The sequence below is a fragment of the Schistocerca nitens genome, chromosome 11 (assembly GCF_023898315.1).
Source record: "Schistocerca nitens isolate TAMUIC-IGC-003100 chromosome 11, iqSchNite1.1, whole genome shotgun sequence".
Lineage (NCBI taxonomy): Eukaryota > Metazoa > Arthropoda > Insecta > Orthoptera > Acrididae > Schistocerca > Schistocerca nitens.
This window is the reverse complement of record NC_064624.1, coordinates 149,156,522-149,176,771: the sequence shown is the minus strand read 5'-3', so window position 1 is coordinate 149,176,771 and position 20,250 is coordinate 149,156,522. Positions and strand designations below refer to the sequence as shown.

The 20,250-nt window shown below is 49.2% G+C and overlaps 11 non-coding genes across 11 annotated transcripts; all 11 read left to right on the top strand.

Moving 5' to 3' along the window:
• The first annotated feature begins 398 nt into the window (after nt 1–398).
• Nucleotides 399–517, top strand: LOC126213945 (5S ribosomal RNA). Its single transcript, XR_007541577.1, has one exon. It is a non-coding gene; the product is annotated as a 5S ribosomal RNA (ribosomal RNA).
• Nucleotides 518–1,695: 1,178 nt separating this feature from the next.
• Nucleotides 1,696–1,814, top strand: LOC126213944 (5S ribosomal RNA). Its single transcript, XR_007541576.1, has one exon. It is a non-coding gene; the product is annotated as a 5S ribosomal RNA (ribosomal RNA).
• Nucleotides 1,815–2,992: 1,178 nt separating this feature from the next.
• LOC126213695 (5S ribosomal RNA) lies at nt 2,993–3,111 on the top strand. Its single transcript, XR_007541352.1, has one exon. It is a non-coding gene; the product is annotated as a 5S ribosomal RNA (ribosomal RNA).
• Nucleotides 3,112–4,288: 1,177 nt separating this feature from the next.
• LOC126213694 (5S ribosomal RNA) lies at nt 4,289–4,407 on the top strand. The gene has a single exon (XR_007541351.1). It is a non-coding gene; the product is annotated as a 5S ribosomal RNA (ribosomal RNA).
• A 1,176-nt stretch (nt 4,408–5,583) lies between these two features.
• LOC126213967 (5S ribosomal RNA) lies at nt 5,584–5,703 on the top strand. The gene has a single exon (XR_007541597.1). It is a non-coding gene; the product is annotated as a 5S ribosomal RNA (ribosomal RNA).
• A 1,177-nt stretch (nt 5,704–6,880) lies between these two features.
• LOC126213693 (5S ribosomal RNA) lies at nt 6,881–6,999 on the top strand. Its single transcript, XR_007541350.1, has one exon. It is a non-coding gene; the product is annotated as a 5S ribosomal RNA (ribosomal RNA).
• A 7,360-nt stretch (nt 7,000–14,359) lies between these two features.
• On the top strand, nt 14,360–14,478 carry LOC126213692 (5S ribosomal RNA). The gene has a single exon (XR_007541349.1). It is a non-coding gene; the product is annotated as a 5S ribosomal RNA (ribosomal RNA).
• A 1,178-nt stretch (nt 14,479–15,656) lies between these two features.
• On the top strand, nt 15,657–15,775 carry LOC126213691 (5S ribosomal RNA). Its single transcript, XR_007541348.1, has one exon. It is a non-coding gene; the product is annotated as a 5S ribosomal RNA (ribosomal RNA).
• Nucleotides 15,776–16,953: 1,178 nt separating this feature from the next.
• LOC126213689 (5S ribosomal RNA) lies at nt 16,954–17,072 on the top strand. Its single transcript, XR_007541346.1, has one exon. It is a non-coding gene; the product is annotated as a 5S ribosomal RNA (ribosomal RNA).
• Nucleotides 17,073–18,248: 1,176 nt separating this feature from the next.
• LOC126213943 (5S ribosomal RNA) lies at nt 18,249–18,367 on the top strand. The gene has a single exon (XR_007541575.1). It is a non-coding gene; the product is annotated as a 5S ribosomal RNA (ribosomal RNA).
• Nucleotides 18,368–19,543: 1,176 nt separating this feature from the next.
• LOC126213688 (5S ribosomal RNA) lies at nt 19,544–19,662 on the top strand. Its single transcript, XR_007541345.1, has one exon. It is a non-coding gene; the product is annotated as a 5S ribosomal RNA (ribosomal RNA).
• The last annotated feature ends 588 nt before the right edge of the window (nt 19,663–20,250 follow it).

The window sequence follows — 20,250 nt, the reverse complement described above, 5'->3', positions numbered from 1 at the left end:
AACACCCGGTGTGAGGCGAGGAAGCTCACATCGCTACCAGTGGCGCCCTCCAGCACGACACTGCCACACCCCGCACAGACCATACGCCGGTCGGCCGCGCGCCAGCCCCCCGCTGGACACCAGGGACGAGATGCGCCTTCCGCGTGTGTCGAAGGTTGCACGCGACAAGCGAATGACAGGAGGTGCAACGAGCAGCTGCGCGTCTCACACACGCGACGGCGCGCCCGCCAATTCGGCAATCGTTCTGCTGGGACGTCGGGCGCGCACTCCGCGCCGTCCTCGAGGAACTCGCTGTTGCGGAAGGAGGTGCTTTCGTCAAATGCGGCCGAAAACTAACATTTTGTGTGTTGGGAGGAGAGCCGAATGCGAATTCTGCCGTGCGCCTACAGTATATGTGCGCCAACGGCCATACCATGTTAAATACACCGGTTCTCGTCCGATCACCGAAGTTAAGCAACATCGGGCCCGGTTAGTACTTGAATGGGTGACCGCCTGGGAACATCGGGTGCTGTTGGCTCTCCCTTCTTTTTTTTTCCTTTTTATGTCGCTACTCCTGCCAGCCCTCTCGCCATACTACCCTTCCGTTAAAAAAAAATAAAAAATAAAAAAAAACAAAAAAAGCAAAAAACAAAAAAAAGAAAAAATAAATAAATAAAAAATAAATTAAAAAAAGAAAAAAGGTGCTGTTGGCTCACCTTCCTTTTTTTTCCTTTTTATGTCGCTACTCCTGCCAGCCCTCTTGCCATACTACCCTTCTGTTGTGACAAAGACGTTTCCTTAAGCATTTTAAACTACTGTAATGGTGCGAAAACAAAAATAAAATAAAATAAAATAAATATGAGCCAATAAAAATGGTACTTTTGGCTCCCCTGCATTTTTGCTTTTTAAGTCGCTATCCTGCCAGCAGTCGTTTCATACTACCTTTCTGTCATGACAAAGATGCTTTCTTAAGCATTTTAAACTAATGCAACGGTACGATAATGCGGTAATTAACTCAGTTTGAGGGAGAATGTGCTAACGAAGTTTGCCGGGAAGTCTTTGAAAACGATAAAACAGCACGAATCTGCCCTGAAATGCGTCAGCGCCTATTGTTGTGCTGCACCGTAAAGTTCCAAATTTGATTTGTAATCATAAATTTTTTCTTTAGTCGCGTCGTCTAGTCCCGCAGACGTTTGTCGTGCTTGCGCCGTCATATGGACCACGACCCGAGCGGCAGCGAGCGGCAGTCGAGCAAAGTCGGGCCAAGTCGGGACGGGGACAGGGATAGGAAAGGTGCGAATGCACTGCCAACTACGCAAACACCCGGTGTGAGGCGAGGAAGCTCACATCGCTACCAGTGGCGCCCTCCAGCACGACACTGCCACACCCCGCACAGACCATACGCCGGTCGGCCGCGCGCCAGCCCCCCGCTGGACACCAGGGACAAGATGCGCCTTCCGCGTGTGTCGAAGGTTGCACGCGACAAGCGAATGACAGGAGGTGCAACGAGCAGCTGCGCGTCTCACACACGCGACGGCGCGCCCGCCAATTCGGCAATCGTTCTGCTGGGACGTCGGGCGCGCACTCCGCGCCGTCCTCGAGGAACTCGCTGTTGCGGAAGGAGGTGCTTTCGTCAAATGCGGCCGAAAACTAACATTTTGTGTGTTGGGAGGAGAGCCGAATGCGAATTCTGCCGTGCGCCTACAGTATATGTGCGCCAACGGCCATACCATGTTAAATACACCGGTTCTCGTCCGATCACCGAAGTTAAGCAACATCGGGCCCGGTTAGTACTTGAATGGGTGACCGCCTGGGAACATCGGGTGCTGTTGGCTCTCCCTTCTTTTTTTTTCCTTTTTATGTCGCTACTCCTGCCAGCCCTCTCGCCATACTACCCTTCCGTTAAAAAAAAATAAAAAATAAAAAAAAACAAAAAAAGCAAAAAACAAAAAAAAGAAAAAATAAATAAATAAAAAATAAATTAAAAAAAGAAAAAAGGTGCTGTTGGCTCACCTTCCTTTTTTTTCCTTTTTATGTCGCTACTCCTGCCAGCCCTCTTGCCATACTACCCTTCTGTTGTGACAAAGACGTTTCCTTAAGCATTTTAAACTACTGTAATGGTGCGAAAACAAAAATAAAATAAAATAAAATAAATATGAGCCAATAAAAATGGTACTTTTGGCTCCCCTGCATTTTTGCTTTTTAAGTCGCTATCCTGCCAGCAGTCGTTTCATACTACCTTTCTGTCATGACAAAGATGCTTTCTTAAGCATTTTAAACTAATGCAACGGTACGATAATGCGGTAATTAACTCAGTTTGAGGGAGAATGTGCTAACGAAGTTTGCCGGGAAGTCTTTGAAAACGATAAAACAGCACGAATCTGCCCTGAAATGCGTCAGCGCCTATTGTTGTGCTGCACCGTAAAGTTCCAAATTTGATTTGTAATCATAAATTTTTTCTTTAGTCGCGTCGTCTAGTCCCGCAGACGTTTGTCGTGCTTGCGCCGTCATATGGACCACGACCCGAGCGGCAGCGAGCGGCAGTCGAGCAAAGTCGGGCCAAGTCGGGACGGGGACAGGGATAGGAAAGGTGCGAATGCACTGCCAACTACGCAAACACCCGGTGTGAGGCGAGGAAGCTCACATCGCTACCAGTGGCGCCCTCCAGCACGACACTGCCACACCCCGCACAGACCATACGCCGGTCGGCCGCGCGCCAGCCCCCCGCTGGACACCAGGGACAAGATGCGCCTTCCGCGTGTGTCGAAGGTTGCACGCGACAAGCGAATGACAGGAGGTGCAACGAGCAGCTGCGCGTCTCACACACGCGACGGCGCGCCCGCCAATTCGGCAATCGTTCTGCTGGGACGTCGGGCGCGCACTCCGCGCCGTCCTCGAGGAACTCGCTGTTGCGGAAGGAGGTGCTTTCGTCAAATGCGGCCGAAAACTAACATTTTGTGTGTTGGGAGGAGAGCCGAATGCGAATTCTGCCGTGCGCCTACAGTATATGTGCGCCAACGGCCATACCATGTTAAATACACCGGTTCTCGTCCGATCACCGAAGTTAAGCAACATCGGGCCCGGTTAGTACTTGGATGGGTGACCGCCTGGGAACATCGGGTGCTGTTGGCTCTCCCTTCTTTTTTTTTCCTTTTTATGTCGCTACTCCTGCCAGCCCTCTCGCCATACTACCCTTCCGTTAAAAAAAAATAAAAAATAAAAAAAACAAAAAAAGCAAAAAACAAAAAAAAGAAAAAATAAATAAATAAAAAATAAATAAAAAAAAGAAAAAAGGTGCTGTTGGCTCACCTTCCTTTTTTTTCCTTTTTATGTCGCTACTCCTGCCAGCCCTCTTGCCATACTACCCTTCTGTTGTGACAAAGACGTTTCCTTAAGCATTTTAAACTACTGTAATGGTGCGAAAACAAAAATAAAATAAAATAAAATAAATATGAGCCAATAAAAATGGTACTTTTGGCTCCCCTGCATTTTTGCTTTTTAAGTCGCTATCCTGCCAGCAGTCGTTTCATACTACCTTTCTGTCATGACAAAGATGCTTTCTTAAGCATTTTAAACTAATGCAACGGTACGATAATGCGGTAATTAACTCAGTTTGAGGGAGAATGTGCTAACGAAGTTTGCCGGGAAGTCTTTGAAAACGATAAAACAGCACGAATCTGCCCTGAAATGCGTCAGCGCCTATTGTTGTGCTGCACCGTAAAGTTCCAAATTTGATTTGTAATCATAAATTTTTTCTTTAGTCGCGTCGTCTAGTCCCGCAGACGTTTGTCGTGCTTGCGCCGTCATATGGACCACGACCCGAGCGGCAGCGAGCGGCAGTCGAGCAAAGTCGGGCCAAGTCGGGACGGGGACAGGGATAGGAAAGGTGCGAATGCACTGCCAACTACGCAAACACCCGGTGTGAGGCGAGGAAGCTCACATCGCTACCAGTGGCGCCCTCCAGCACGACACTGCCACACCCCGCACAGACCATACGCCGGTCGGCCGCGCGCCAGCCCCCCGCTGGACACCAGGGACAAGATGCGCCTTCCGCGTGTGTCGAAGGTTGCACGCGACAAGCGAATGACAGGAGGTGCAACGAGCAGCTGCGCGTCTCACACACGCGACGGCGCGCCCGCCAATTCGGCAATCGTTCTGCTGGGACGTCGGGCGCGCACTCCGCGCCGTCCTCGAGGAACTCGCTGTTGCGGAAGGAGGTGCTTTCGTCAAATGCGGCCGAAAACTAACATTTTGTGTGTTGGGAGGAGAGCCGAATGCGAATTCTGCCGTGCGCCTACAGTACATGTGCGCCAACGGCCATACCATGTTAAATACACCGGTTCTCGTCCGATCACCGAAGTTAAGCAACATCGGGCCCGGTTAGTACTTGGATGGGTGACCGCCTGGGAACATCGGGTGCTGTTGGCTCTCCCTTCTTTTTTTTTCCTTTTTATGTCGCTACTCCTGCCAGCCCTCTCGCCATACTACCCTTCCGTTAAAAAAAAATAAAAAATAAAAAAACAAAAAAAGCAAAAAACAAAAAAAAGAAAAAATAAATAAATAAAAAATAAATTAAAAAAAGAAAAAAGGTGCTGTTGGCTCACCTTCCTTTTTTTTCCTTTTTATGTCGCTACTCCTGCCAGCCCTCTTGCCATACTACCCTTCTGTTGTGACAAAGACGTTTCCTTAAGCATTTTAAACTACTGTAATGGTGCGAAAACAAAAATAAAATAAAATAAAATAAATATGAGCCAATAAAAATGGTACTTTTGGCTCCCCTGCATTTTTGCTTTTTAAGTCGCTATCCTGCCAGCAGTCGTTTCATACTACCTTTCTGTCATGACAAAGATGCTTTCTTAAGCATTTTAAACTAATGCAACGGTACGATAATGCGGTAATTAACTCAGTTTGAGGGAGAATGTGCTAACGAAGTTTGCCGGGAAGTCTTTGAAAACGATAAAACAGCACGAATCTGCCCTGAAATGCGTCAGCGCCTATTGTTGTGCTGCACCGTAAAGTTCCAAATTTGATTTGTAATCATAAATTTTTTCTTTAGTCGCGTCGTCTAGTCCCGCAGACGTTTGTCGTGCTTGCGCCGTCATATGGACCACGACCCGAGCGGCAGCGAGCGGCAGTCGAGCAAAGTCGGGCCAAGTCGGGACGGGGACAGGGATAGGAAAGGTGCGAATGCACTGCCAACTACGCAAACACCCGGTGTGAGGCGAGGAAGCTCACATCGCTACCAGTGGCGCCCTCCAGCACGACACTGCCACACCCCGCACAGACCATACGCCGGTCGGCCGCGCGCCAGCCCCCCGCTGGACACCAGGGACAAGATGCGCCTTCCGCGTGTGTCGAAGGTTGCACGCGACAAGCGAATGACAGGAGGTGCAACGAGCAGCTGCGCGTCTCACACACGCGACGGCGCGCCCGCCAATTCGGCAATCGTTCTGCTGGGACGTCGGGCGCGCACTCCGCGCCGTCCTCGAGGAACTCGCTGTTGCGGAAGGAGGTGCTTTCGTCAAATGCGGCCGAAAACTAACATTTTGTGTGTTGGGAGGAGAGCCGAATGCGAATTCTGCCGTGCGCCTACAGTATATGTGCGCCAACGGCCATACCATGTTAAATACACCGGTTCTCGTCCGATCACCGAAGTTAAGCAACATCGGGGCCCGGTTAGTACTTGGATGGGTGACCGCCTGGGAACATCGGGTGCTGTTGGCTCTCCCTTCTTTTTTTTTCCTTTTTATGTCGCTACTCCTGCCAGCCCTCTCGCCATACTACCCTTCCGTTAAAAAAAAATAAAAAATAAAAAAAACAAAAAAAGCAAAAAACAAAAAAAAGAAAAAATAAATAAATAAAAAATAAATTAAAAAAAGAAAAAAGGTGCTGTTGGCTCACCTTCCTTTTTTTTCCTTTTTATGTCGCTACTCCTGCCAGCCCTCTTGCCATACTACCCTTCTGTTGTGACAAAGACGTTTCCTTAAGCATTTTAAACTACTGTAATGGTGCGAAAACAAAAATAAAATAAAATAAAATAAATATGAGCCAATAAAAATGGTACTTTTGGCTCCCCTGCATTTTTGCTTTTTAAGTCGCTATCCTGCCAGCAGTCGTTTCATACTACCTTTCTGTCATGACAAAGATGCTTTCTTAAGCATTTTAAACTAATGCAACGGTACGATAATGCGGTAATTAACTCAGTTTGAGGGAGAATGTGCTAACGAAGTTTGCCGGGAAGTCTTTGAAAACGATAAAACAGCACGAATCTGCCCTGAAATGCGTCAGCGCCTATTGTTGTGCTGCACCGTAAAGTTCCAAATTTGATTTGTAATCATAAATTTTTTCTTTAGTCGCGTCGTCTAGTCCCGCAGACGTTTGTCGTGCTTGCGCCGTCATATGGACCACGACCCGAGCGGCAGCGAGCGGCAGTCGAGCAAAGTCGGGCCAAGTCGGGACGGGGACAGGGATAGGAAAGGTGCGAATGCACTGCCAACTACGCAAACACCCGGTGTGAGGCGAGGAAGCTCACATCGCTACCAGTGGCGCCCTCCAGCACGACACTGCCACACCCCGCACAGACCATACGCCGGTCGGCCGCGCGCCAGCCCCCCGCTGGACACCAGGGACAAGATGCGCCTTCCGCGTGTGTCGAAGGTTGCACGCGACAAGCGAATGACAGGAGGTGCAACGAGCAGCTGCGCGTCTCACACACGCGACGGCGCGCCCGCCAATTCGGCAATCGTTCTGCTGGGACGTCGGGCGCGCACTCCGCGCCGTCCTCGAGGAACTCGCTGTTGCGGAAGGAGGTGCTTTCGTCAAATGCGGCCGAAAACTAACATTTTGTGTGTTGGGAGGAGAGCCGAATGCGAATTCTGCCGTGCGCCTACAGTATATGTGCGCCAACGGCCATACCATGTTAAATACACCGGTTCTCGTCCGATCACCGAAGTTAAGCAACATCGGGCCCGGTTAGTACTTGGATGGGTGACCGCCTGGGAACATCGGGTGCTGTTGGCTCTCCCTTCTTTTTTTTTCCTTTTTATGTCGCTACTCAGCGTGTGGTGTTCGCGAGGCGACTTGCTTGCTTTGCTGATTTTTCACGGTACGTACTGACAACGATGGAAAGTGAAGATCGGAACAATAATATTCAGTGCGAATTTAGCCGATCTGTCCCTCGTCCGACCGCTTTCGAAATTCATCATTGGATCCTTAATGATTTGAAAATCCCGGCTAGTGACATTTTCGGACTCCAATTGGACACTTTTTTAAATTCCGTCTTTTTGAAGTTAAGTAGTTCGGAACTCTGTGATACGGTTGTTAATGTCAATGATGGTGTGCGGCAATTTAAGCACGATAATCAAACCTTGAGTGACGTTAAAGTGACGAACGCGGGTTATGGCATACGGACTGTCAGGGTATTCAATCTGCCTTTTGAAGTAAAAAACGACACCATTTCGCGATGTCTCGGCCCTTACGGCACTGTGCTTTCCGTTGTTAAAGAAAACTGGTCTGCCGCGTACCCCATACAATGTGAAAATGGGGTGCGAAGTGTACGAATGATTGTGCGAAAGCATGTGCCATCATTTGTTTACATGGCCGGGCACCGTGCCTTTATTACGTACAGTGGGCAACCGCAAACGTGTTCTTTTTGTAATCGGCCGGATCACTTTCGCCAAAATTGCCCGCGGCGTAAGGGGCCTTTGCAACTGCCGCTGGGCGAACACGGAAGCGAACCCATGAGTTGGGCGGCGGTCGCTTTAGGCGCCCCCCCACAGGCAGCTCGCCGTGTCGACCTTCCAGCAGCTATGGCCGCGTCCGTTGCTACTGTTACGGTGCCAATGCTCACCGATAGTGATCCCGTCATGTTAAACGCGGTAGCCCTACCGGAGACAGACGCGCGTGCAACAACCCCCGTCACGGGACCAGAACCCGCCCCGGTAGTTGCCCCCACAGTGACCATTGACTCAGTCCCGGAACTGGTCACCGACGAGACGCTCGCCCCCACAGCCGGTTCCAGTGTTGTGGCGGTCGATCAGTCTGTCACTTTAGCGGACATAGATAGAACAGTTTTCGTCCTCCCACAACAGGTGTCGGGAGTTTCGAATGTGGTCACGGCAGGCCGTGCACACGTGGACCGTGCCCCCTCTCTCGAAAGACGAGAATCGTCTTCTTCTGTTAGTGCGTCGGTTCGGTCGCGCAGTGACCCCGAACACGATGGGCGTGACAGAAGTAGGAGTTCATCGACCGATTCCCGACGGTCGTCCGCGAGGAGAGAGCGTAGTCCGTCGCCTGTCGGGAGACCGCTATCTCAAGGGAAGCCAAAACGGCAGCGGCGTAAGGGGGGGCAGCGCGATGGCGCGGCAGTTCGGCCCGGCGCGGCCGCTCACGTGACCCGATCAGCTGTAGGCGCGAGAGCGGACGGCAGCGGTGCTGGCGGCGGCCAGGCTGCGGGCTCGGAAGCGCACAGGGCCGAAGTGGTCCGGCATCTGCAAACTGTTATCCATCAATCGGACGCGTTACCTGCCAGTGAATCGGTTCCACAACCTGCCGTGACAGATCCGCCTCAGGTTACGAGTGTGCGCCCTGTCACACAGGACGCTGTAGCAACACAACATAGTAGAGACTTACCCACGATGTCTGTCGCGGGGGCGTCACCACCTGTTACCCGACTGGGGGCGTGGGGTGATGAGCCGCCCGATGATTAATTTACAACTACTTCAAGTGTGGCATTCCGTCTTTTAAGCACGCCGACGACAACCCATGCTGAGTCTTTTTTGTATTTGTATTTTACCGTTTTATCTTGTGAGTGTTTTTATTGTTTTATCTGTGTTTTCCTGGTTTTCTTCTTTTATGGTTGCTGGTAATCAGTTTACGGTACTAACGGTCAACGTTAATAAAATGCGTAGCCATCACAAAGCGATAGCACTGTATAATTTTTTAACTGAAAGCTGTTGTCAGGTAGCTTTTTTACAAGAGGTGACCACTGAAGCATTATCTTTTATCCGCGATTTTCACGAGTTCACTGCGTACGATAATATCATCGCGGATGACAGCACAGGCACTGCTATTTTAGTCCGATCGGACATCGAAGTGCAAAATATCGAATGCTTACCAAATGGGCGGGTCATAGTTTGTGAAATTAATGGTTACGCGTTTGTTAATGTTTACGCGCACTCTGGCAACAAACCTGCGCGGAATAATTTTTATGCTACCGAACTGTGCCAGGTTTTATATCAGAATAGAGATAATTTTATCCTCGGGGGTGATTTTAATGGTGTAATTGACGATCGCGATCAGGAACCACGGCCAAACCGGTGTGAGGAACTGAAGACGTTGGTTACTGGTTTACAGCTGCGAGACACGTGGCGGGTTCTCAACCCCCACCGTACAGCCTTTACGTATTTTTACGCTACCGGACATAGTCGTTTAGACAGGATTTACGTCTCGCCGCAGCTTGCACATACCGTTGTCGCTGCCGATGTGCAGCCGGTGATTTTTTCCGACCATTGTAGTTACATTTGTCAGCTCAATTTAGGTTTGTGCCCACGTTCGTCAGTTAAAAATATGTGGAAATTGAATTGCGGCATTTTAAATGATCCCTCTTTTAAAACGAGTTTTTTAAATATGTGGCACAACCTTGTGCAGAGCCGACCGGTCGGTTCCACCGCTATTTACTGGTGGACCGCGGTGGCCAAACCGGCGGTCAGAAAATTTTTAATTGATTTTAGTCGTGATGCGGCACGGTGGCGCCGGGCCACGGCCGACTTCTACCGCCAGTGTTTGCGCGAGCTCGCGCAGCGCGTTACTGCGCAGCCGGAACTGTTGCCCACCCTGCGCGAATTTAAAGCAAAGTTGCTGCGGGATTTGCGGCAGAAATGTGAGGGGCCAGTGAGGCGGAGCCAGCCCGTGGGCGCCGTGGTCGGCGAGACAGTCTCTGCGTACCACCTCCGTAGGGAGAGGTGCCGCCGCGCAAAACTACGGCTCAACACGTGGACGCTCGCCGCCGGGATCAGAACCACGGACCACCAGGCGATTCAGGCGGAATTATATCAGTATTTCAAATCACTTTTTACCGACACTGCTGTCGATGCCGCCGCAATCAATGATCTTTTAAGTCACGTGCCGCATATTTTAACGCGACGAGATAGACTCAATCTTAATGCGGTTTATACCGCGGATGACGTAGAGGATGCCGTTAAAGGCAGTCAGACAGGGAAATCCCCCGGGAAAGACGGCATCCCAGCGGAGTTTTATCTGACATTTTTTGACTCTTTTAGTGAACTTTTAACGGAAATAGCTAATGACATCCGAAACGGCGCGGAAATCCCAGTGGACTTTGAAGAAGGACGTATCGTCCTCATTCCGAAATCGACTGCGACGCCGAGTTTAGAAACTGTACGCCCTATTACCCTTCTCAACTCGGATTATAAGATAATGGCCAGGTGCGTTGCTAATAGACTTAAGCAAGTTATGGGAAAAGTTTTAGATGCATCGCAGTCGTGCGCTGTTCGAGATCGAAATATTTTTGACGCCGTTTTAGCCTACAGGGACTGCATAGGCCACACGAAAAGCAGCAGGCTTCGCAATGCGGGAATTTTATTGGTCGATTTTCAAACTGCGTTCGATCGTGTAAGCCACTTTTATCTTCGCAGATTGATGACTCGCATGGGTTTCGGGACGAAGTTCACGGCCATGATAAGCAATATCTTAAGCAGTGCCACGTCGCGCGTTATCGTAAACGGTATCGCCGGCGACAAGATCCATATCAGCCGCTCGGTCCGACAGGGTTGCCCCCTATCTATGGCGCTGTTCGCGATCGCCTTGGACCCGCTCCTCCGTACCATTGGCCGCACTTCTCGAGGGATTCGCGTGGGAGACGACCGGCTTGTGTGTCGCGCTTATGCCGATGACTTGGGCGTCTTCATCGAACGGGCAGACGACATCGACCGCCTCTATGGCGTTCTGCAGCAATACGAACGGGCGACAGGCGCCGTAGTAAATCCGCGTAAGACGGTTCTCCTCCCGTTGACGGAGCGCATGCGTACTGAATACCGGCATTGGTACTGCGTGAAACGCCAGTCTAAGGTGCTCGGCGTGACACTGTCAGACAACTTACAACAGATGCAAGCTCTCAATTGGCGGTCCACTCTTTATAAAGTGCGCGCCGTGGTTAAAATTCATGCGCCGCGCAACTTGGCACTGTCGGACAAAGTTGCGCTTATTAATACCACCATTCTGGCAAGGGCGTGGTACCTGGCGCAAATCTTGCCGGTACCGAAGCAAATCGCACGGTCCATACGGCATGCATTTTATTGGTTTTTGTGGAAAGGCGATATTTTTAAGGTCGCTATGGCCACATGTACCCTGAAACCTTCGGAAGGCGGTCTCGGACTTGTCGATTTTAACGCCAAATGTGAGGCACTCTTTTATAAACGGACCAATGTTTTACTTGGCAAAGGTTTGGGCAGCCCTACGGAAGTTCTCTTTCATCAACACCGGCCGCGTTCCGTCACCGCCCCGGTCTACGTCGCCGGCATCCCCTTCTCCATCTCCCACGTGCGCCGTTACTACATCACGCACAGCTACGTAAGTCTCCACGACGTGCGAGGCCATGCGGTCGGAGATATTGCGGATGTCATCCGAGGACGACCACCGCCCAATAAGTGGGAGCTACGTCTGCCGCAGCACGATTGGAGCGCCGTGTGGAGGAACATCAGTTCCCGCGTCATACCAGCTGACGTGAGGGCCACGTGGTACAGGGTGGTCAACCGCACTGTTGCCACCAACTGCAAGCTCCACTCCATCAACCTCATCCGGTTCAGCCAGTGCGAGGCCTGCGGAGTACCGGACGACATCGAGCACCGCTTCGAGTGCTCCAGGTTCCGGGACATCTGGTACTGTGCGAGGGACATGATTCGACTCATAAATAGAGTGACAGTCAGGCAGGTTCCTGTGACGGACGCGATAGTGCCACAGTGGAAGCCTTACCCGTCCACAAAGCGGAATGCCACCATCTGGATATATGGACACACAATTCATGCCATCTTTAGTCTCAAAATTACCGATACTGTGACCTTTCTCACCAATTTATGGACTTTCCACAATGAAGAACGCGCCAGTAGGACCTATTCAGCGACGTTCGCTAATTTTTTGCATGTGGCTTTGTCCCATGCATTTCACTCGGTCGTGACCCCTCCTTAAAAGTGACTTATATCAATGTGTATGTAATTATACACCCTTTCCTGATTATGTGATATATGGGAACGAACACTGCAAGAGAAATTGTTGGACAAGTTTTTTGTATTTGGGATCACCTTGACCGTCATCTTGCTGACGAACTGTGACAGTTTTTTGTTTTTCCGATCTACGGACAGTGTTCACTACCTTATAAGTGTCACGTCGGAAGTTTTGTTTCTATTTATCTTTGTGTTACAATTTTTTGTCTGAAATTGTCGTTTCGCTACCAGTGTTGTGTGTGACGCCAATGCCCTGCCATTTTGGTTGTTTGTTCTCTGCATGGTTTTCGTGTTTTGGTGCTACTCTCGAAAATCATCTTTTGTTTTTTATGTTGTTCGTTACCGCCTGTGGAAGTGTGGCGGTTCGTTTCTTTTACTACTTCCGTTTCATTTAGGGCATACGTCTCCATTATTTCTTTTTTCTTCACCGCCAGTACCGCGGGGAAGCGGATCTGTTACCTTTCCTTCCATACGTTATTAGAGGGACCTCCCGGGCCTTACTCTTTCTTGACAGAGGTTTGTGACTGGTTCTTTTGTTGCGAAGTCATTCATCTTCGTTTTCTTTCTCCCACATTTGGTCGGTATAATTCTTGCCGCCGCTTTACGGAAGAACTTTACCGTTTGGCTTTCTTTACGAATATTTTCATTGTTTTCAACGTTGTTTAAGTCTTGCCCTCCCCTTCGATGACAGTGCCGCTCCTACGTCACCGGACGAGGACCCCTTCCCGTTCCATCTGGCGCACACCATCTGCGACCGGCGAGAAGGAGCATATCTTCAGCCCCTCTTCGTTCTTCGTTCTTCATTCTGCACTACCAACAGCATGTATTTATAGCTGAGAAGCTCGCCGAAGAAGGCGTATTGTGGAGAGCGAAAAGGCCGGGCTATAAGGGGAGTTGGGAGGCCCGTTCATAAAAAAAAAAAAAAAAAAAAAAAAAAAAAAAAAAAAAAAAAGGTGCTGTTGGCTCTCCCTTCTTTTTTTTTCCTTTTTATGTCGCTACTCCTGCCAGTCCTCTCGCCATACTACCCTTCCGTTAAAAAAAATAAAAAATAAAAAAAACAAAAAAAGCAAAAAACAAAAAATGAAAAAATAAATAAATAAAAAATAAATTAAAAAAAAGAAAAAAGGTGCTGTTGGCTCACCTTCCTTTTTTTTCCTTTTTATGTCGCTACTCCTGCCAGCCCTCTTGCCATACTACCCTTCTGTTGTGACAAAGACGTTTCCTTAAGCATTTTAAACTACTGTAATGGTGCGAAAACAAAAATAAAATAAAATAAAATAAATATGAGCCAATAAAAATGGTACTTTTGGCTCCCCTGCATTTTTGCTTTTTAAGTCGCTATCCTGCCAGCAGTCGTTTCATACTACCTTTCTGTCATGACAAAGATGCTTTCTTAAGCATTTTAAACTAATGCAACGGTACGATAATGCGGTAATTAACTCAGTTTGAGGGAGAATGTGCTAACGAAGTTTGCCGGGAAGTCTTTGAAAACGATAAAACAGCACGAATCTGCCCTGAAATGCGTCAGCGCCTATTGTTGTGCTGCACCGTAAAGTTCCAAATTTGATTTGTAATCATAAATTTTTTCTTTAGTCGCGTCGTCTAGTCCCGCAGACGTTTGTCGTGCTTGCGCCGTCATATGGACCACGACCCGAGCGGCAGCGAGCGGCAGTCGAGCAAAGTCGGGCCAAGTCGGGACGGGGACAGGGATAGGAAAGGTGCGAATGCACTGCCAACTACGCAAACACCCGGTGTGAGGCGAGGAAGCTCACATCGCTACCAGTGGCGCCCTCCAGCACGACACTGCCACACCCCGCACAGACCATACGCCGGTCGGCCGCGCGCCAGCCCCCCGCTGGACACCAGGGACAAGATGCGCCTTCCGCGTGTGTCGAAGGTTGCACGCGACAAGCGAATGACAGGAGGTGCAACGAGCAGCTGCGCGTCTCACACACGCGACGGCGCGCCCGCCAATTCGGCAATCGTTCTGCTGGGACGTCGGGCGCGCACTCCGCGCCGTCCTCGAGGAACTCGCTGTTGCGGAAGGAGGTGCTTTCGTCAAATGCGGCCGAAAACTAACATTTTGTGTGTTGGGAGGAGAGCCGAATGCGAATTCTGCCGTGCGCCTACAGTATATGTGCGCCAACGGCCATACCATGTTAAATACACCGGTTCTCGTCCGATCACCGAAGTTAAGCAACATCGGGCCCGGTTAGTACTTGGATGGGTGACCGCCTGGGAACATCGGGTGCTGTTGGCTCTCCCTTCTTTTTTTTTCCTTTTTATGTCGCTACTCCTGCCAGCCCTCTCGCCATACTACCCTTCCGTTAAAAAAAAATAAAAAATAAAAAAAACAAAAAAAGCAAAAAACAAAAAAATGAAAAAATAAATAAATAAAAAATAAATTAAAAAAAGAAAAAAGGTGCTGTTGGCTCACCTTCCTTTTTTTTTCCTTTTTATGTCGCTACTCCTGCCAGCCCTCTTGCCATACTACCCTTCTGTTGTGACAAAGACGTTTCCTTAAGCATTTTAAACTACTGTAATGGTGCGAAAACAAAAATAAAATAAAATAAAATAAATATGAGCCAATAAAAATGGTACTTTTGGCTCCCCTGCATTTTTGCTTTTTAAGTCGCTATCCTGCCAGCAGTCGTTTCATACTACCTTTCTGTCATGACAAAGATGCTTTCTTAAGCATTTTAAACTAATGCAACGGTACGATAATGCGGTAATTAACTCAGTTTGAGGGAGAATGTGCTAACGAAGTTTGCCGGGAAGTCTTTGAAAACGATAAAACAGCACGAATCTGCCCTGAAATGCGTCAGCGCCTATTGTTGTGCTGCACCGTAAAGTTCCAAATTTGATTTGTAATCATAAATTTTTTCTTTAGTCGCGTCGTCTAGTCCCGCAGACGTTTGTCGTGCTTGCGCCGTCATATGGACCACGACCCGAGCGGCAGCGAGCGGCAGTCGAGCAAAGTCGGGCCAAGTCGGGACGGGGACAGGGATAGGAAAGGTGCGAATGCACTGCCAACTACGCAAACACCCGGTGTGAGGCGAGGAAGCTCACATCGCTACCAGTGGCGCCCTCCAGCACGACACTGCCACACCCCGCACAGACCATACGCCGGTCGGCCGCGCGCCAGCCCCCCGCTGGACACCAGGGACAAGATGCGCCTTCCGCGTGTGTCGAAGGTTGCACGCGACAAGCGAATGACAGGAGGTGCAACGAGCAGCTGCGCGTCTCACACACGCGACGGCGCGCCCGCCAATTCGGCAATCGTTCTGCTGGGACGTCGGGCGCGCACTCCGCGCCGTCCTCGAGGAACTCGCTGTTGCGGAAGGAGGTGCTTTCGTCAAATGCGGCCGAAAACTAACATTTTGTGTGTTGGGAGGAGAGCCGAATGCGAATTCTGCCGTGCGCCTACAGTATATGTGCGCCAACGGCCATACCATGTTAAATACACCGGTTCTCGTCCGATCACCGAAGTTAAGCAACATCGGGCCCGGTTAGTACTTGGATGGGTGACCGCCTGGGAACATCGGGTGCTGTTGGCTCTCCCTTCTTTTTTTTTCCTTTTTATGTCGCTACTCCTGCCAGCCCTCTCGCCATACTACCCTTCCGTTAAAAAAAAATAAAAAATAAAAAAAACAAAAAAAGCAAAAAACAAAAAAATGAAAAAATAAATAAATAAAAAATAAATTAAAAAAAGAAAAAAGGTGCTGTTGGCTCACCTTCCTTTTTTTTTCCTTTTTATGTCGCTACTCCTGCCAGCCCTCTTGCCATACTACCCTTCTGTTGTGACAAAGACGTTTCCTTAAGCATTTTAAACTACTGTAATGGTGCGAAAACAAAAATAAAATAAAATAAAATAAATATGAGCCAATAAAAATGGTACTTTTGGCTCCCCTGCATTTTTGCTTTTTAAGTCGCTATCCTGCCAGCAGTCGTTTCATACTACCTTTCTGTCATGACAAAGATGCTTTCTTAAGCATTTTAAACTAATGCAACGGTACGATAATGCGGTAATTAACTCAGTTTGAGGGAGAATGTGCTAACGAAGTTTGCCGGGAAGTCTTTGAAAACGATAAAACAGCACGAATCTGCCCTGAAATGCGTCAGCGCCTATTGTTGTGCTGCACCGTAAAGTTCCAAATTTGATTTGTAATCATAAATTTTTTCTTTAGTCGCGTCGTCTAGTCCCGCAGACGTTTGTCGTGCTTGCGCCGTCATATGGACCACGACCCGAGCGGCAGCGAGCGGCAGTCGAGCAAAGTCGGGCCAAGTCGGGACGGGGACAGGGATAGGAAAGGTGCGAATGCACTGCCAACTACGCAAACACCCGGTGTGAGGCGAGGAAGCTCACATCGCTACCAGTGGCGCCCTCCAGCACGACACTGCCACACCCCGCACAGACCATACGCCGGTCGGCCGCGCGCCAGCCCCCCGCTGGACACCAGGGACAAGATGCGCCTTCCGCGTGTGTCGAAGGTTGCACGCGACAAGCGAATGACAGGAGGTGCAACGAGCAGCTGCGCGTCTCACACACGCGACGGCGCGCCCGCCAATTCGGCAATCGTTCTGCTGGGACGTCGGGCGCGCACTCCGCGCCGTCCTCGAGGAACTCGCTGTTGCGGAAGGAGGTGCTTTCGTCAAATGCGGCCGAAAACTAACATTTTGTGTGTTGGGAGGAGAGCCGAATGCGAATTCTGCCGTGCGCCTACAGTACATGTGCGCCAACGGCCATACCATGTTAAATACACCGGTTCTCGTCCGATCACCGAAGTTAAGCAACATCGGGCCCGGTTAGTACTTGGATGGGTGACCGCCTGGGAACATCGGGTGCTGTTGGCTCTCCCTTCTTTTTTTTTCCTTTTTATGTCGCTACTCCTGCCAGCCCTCTCGCCATACTACCCTTCCGTTAAAAAAAAATAAAAAATAAAAAAACAAAAAAAGCAAAAAACAAAAAAAAGAAAAAATAAATAAATAAAAAATAAATTAAAAAAAGAAAAAAGGTGCTGTTGGCTCACCTTCCTTTTTTTTCCTTTTTATGTCGCTACTCCTGCCAGCCCTCTTGCCATACTACCCTTCTGTTGTGACAAAGACGTTTCCTTAAGCATTTTAAACTACTGTAATGGTGCGAAAACAAAAATAAAATAAAATAAAATAAATATGAGCCAATAAAAATGGTACTTTTGGCTCCCCTGCATTTTTGCTTTTTAAGTCGCTATCCTGCCAGCAGTCGTTTCATACTACCTTTCTGTCATGACAAAGATGCTTTCTTAAGCATTTTAAACTAATGCAACGGTACGATAATGCGGTAATTAACTCAGTTTGAGGGAGAATGTGCTAACGAAGTTTGCCGGGAAGTCTTTGAAAACGATAAAACAGCACGAATCTGCCCTGAAATGCGTCAGCGCCTATTGTTGTGCTGCACCGTAAAGTTCCAAATTTGATTTGTAATCATAAATTTTTTCTTTAGTCGCGTCGTCTAGTCCCGCAGACGTTTGTCGTGCTTGCGCCGTCATATGGACCACGACCCGAGCGGCAGCGAGCGGCAGTCGAGCAAAGTCGGGCCAAGTCGGGACGGGGACAGGGATAGGAAAGGTGCGAATGCACTGCCAACTACGCAAACACCCGGTGTGAGGCGAGGAAGCTCACATCGCTACCAGTGGCGCCCTCCAGCACGACACTGCCACACCCCGCACAGACCATACGCCGGTCGGCCGCGCGCCAGCCCCCCGCTGGACACCAGGGACAAGATGCGCCTTCCGCGTGTGTCGAAGGTTGCACGCGACAAGCGAATGACAGGAGGTGCAACGAGCAGCTGCGCGTCTCACACACGCGACGGCGCGCCCGCCAATTCGGCAATCGTTCTGCTGGGACGTCGGGCGCGCACTCCGCGCCGTCCTCGAGGAACTCGCTGTTGCGGAAGGAGGTGCTTTCGTCAAATGCGGCCGAAAACTAACATTTTGTGTGTTGGGAGGAGAGCCGAATGCGAATTCTGCCGTGCGCCTACAGTATATGTGCGCCAACGGCCATACCATGTTAAATACACCGGTTCTCGTCCGATCACCGAAGTTAAGCAACATCGGGCCCGGTTAGTACTTGAATGGGTGACCGCCTGGGAACATCGGGTGCTGTTGGCTCTCCCTTCTTTTTTTTTCCTTTTTATGTCGCTACTCCTGCCAGTCCTCTCGCCATACTACCCTTCCGTTAAAAAAAATAAAAAATAAAAAAAACAAAAAAAGCAAAAAACAAAAAATGAAAAAATAAATAAATAAAAAATAAATTAAAAAAAAGAAAAAAGGTGCTGTTGGCTCACCTTCCTTTTTTTTCCTTTTTATGTCGCTACTCCTGCCAGCCCTCTTGCCATACTACCCTTCTGTTGTGACAAAGACGTTTCCTTAAGCATTTTAAACTACTGTAATGGTGCGAAAACAAAAATAAAATAAAATAAAATAAATATGAGCCAATAAAAATGGTACTTTTGGCTCCCCTGCATTTTTGCTTTTTAAGTCGCTATCCTGCCAGCAGTCGTTTCATACTACCTTTCTGTCATGACAAAGATGCTTTCTTAAGCATTTTAAACTAATGCAACGGTACGATAATGCGGTAATTAACTCAGTTTGAGGGAGAATGTGCTAACGAAGTTTGCCGGGAAGTCTTTGAAAACGATAAAACAGCACGAATCTGCCCTGAAATGCGTCAGCGCCTATTGTTGTGCTGCACCGTAAAGTTCCAAATTTGATTTGTAATCATAAATTTTTTCTTTAGTCGCGTCGTCTAGTCCCGCAGACGTTTGTCGTGCTTGCGCCGTCATATGGACCACGACCCGAGCGGCAGCGAGCGGCAGTCGAGCAAAGTCGGGCCAAGTCGGGACGGGGACAGGGATAGGAAAGGTGCGAATGCACTGCCAACTACGCAAACACCCGGTGTGAGGCGAGGAAGCTCACATCGCTACCAGTGGCGCCCTCCAGCACGACACTGCCACACCCCGCACAGACCATACGCCGGTCGGCCGCGCGCCAGCCCCCCGCTGGACACCAGGGACAAGATGCGCCTTCCGCGTGTGTCGAAGGTTGCACGCGACAAGCGAATGACAGGAGGTGCAACGAGCAGCTGCGCGTCTCACACACGCGACGGCGCGCCCGCCAATTCGGCAATCGTTCTGCTGGGACGTCGGGCGCGCACTCCGCGCCGTCCTCGAGGAACTCGCTGTTGCGGAAGGAGGTGCTTTCGTCAAATGCGGCCGAAAACTAACATTTTGTGTGTTGGGAGGAGAGCCGAATGCGAATTCTGCCGTGCGCCTACAGTATATGTGCGCCAACGGCCATACCATGTTAAATACACCGGTTCTCGTCCGATCACCGAAGTTAAGCAACATCGGGCCCGGTTAGTACTTGGATGGGTGACCGCCTGGGAACATCGGGTGCTGTTGGCTCTCCCTTCTTTTTTTTTCCTTTTTATGTCGCTACTCCTGCCAGCCCTCTCGCCATACTACCCTTCCGTTAAAAAAAAATAAAAAATAAAAAAAACAAAAAAAGCAAAAAACAAAAAAATGAAAAAATAAATAAATAAAAAATAAATTAAAAAAAGAAAAAAGGTGCTGTTGGCTCACCTTCCTTTTTTTTTCCTTTTTATGTCGCTACTCCTGCCAGCCCTCTTGCCATACTACCCTTCTGTTGTGACAAAGACGTTTCCTTAAGCATTTTAAACTACTGTAATGGTGCGAAAACAAAAATAAAATAAAATAAAATAAATATGAGCCAATAAAAATGGTACTTTTGGCTCCCCTGCATTTTTGCTTTTTAAGTCGCTATCCTGCCAGCAGTCGTTTCATACTACCTTTCTGTCATGACAAAGATGCTTTCTTAAGCATTTTAAACTAATGCAACGGTACGATAATGCGGTAATTAACTCAGTTTGAGGGAGAATGTGCTAACGAAGTTTGCCGGGAAGTCTTTGAAAACGATAAAACAGCACGAATCTGCCCTGAAATGCGTCAGCGCCTATTGTTGTGCTGCACCGT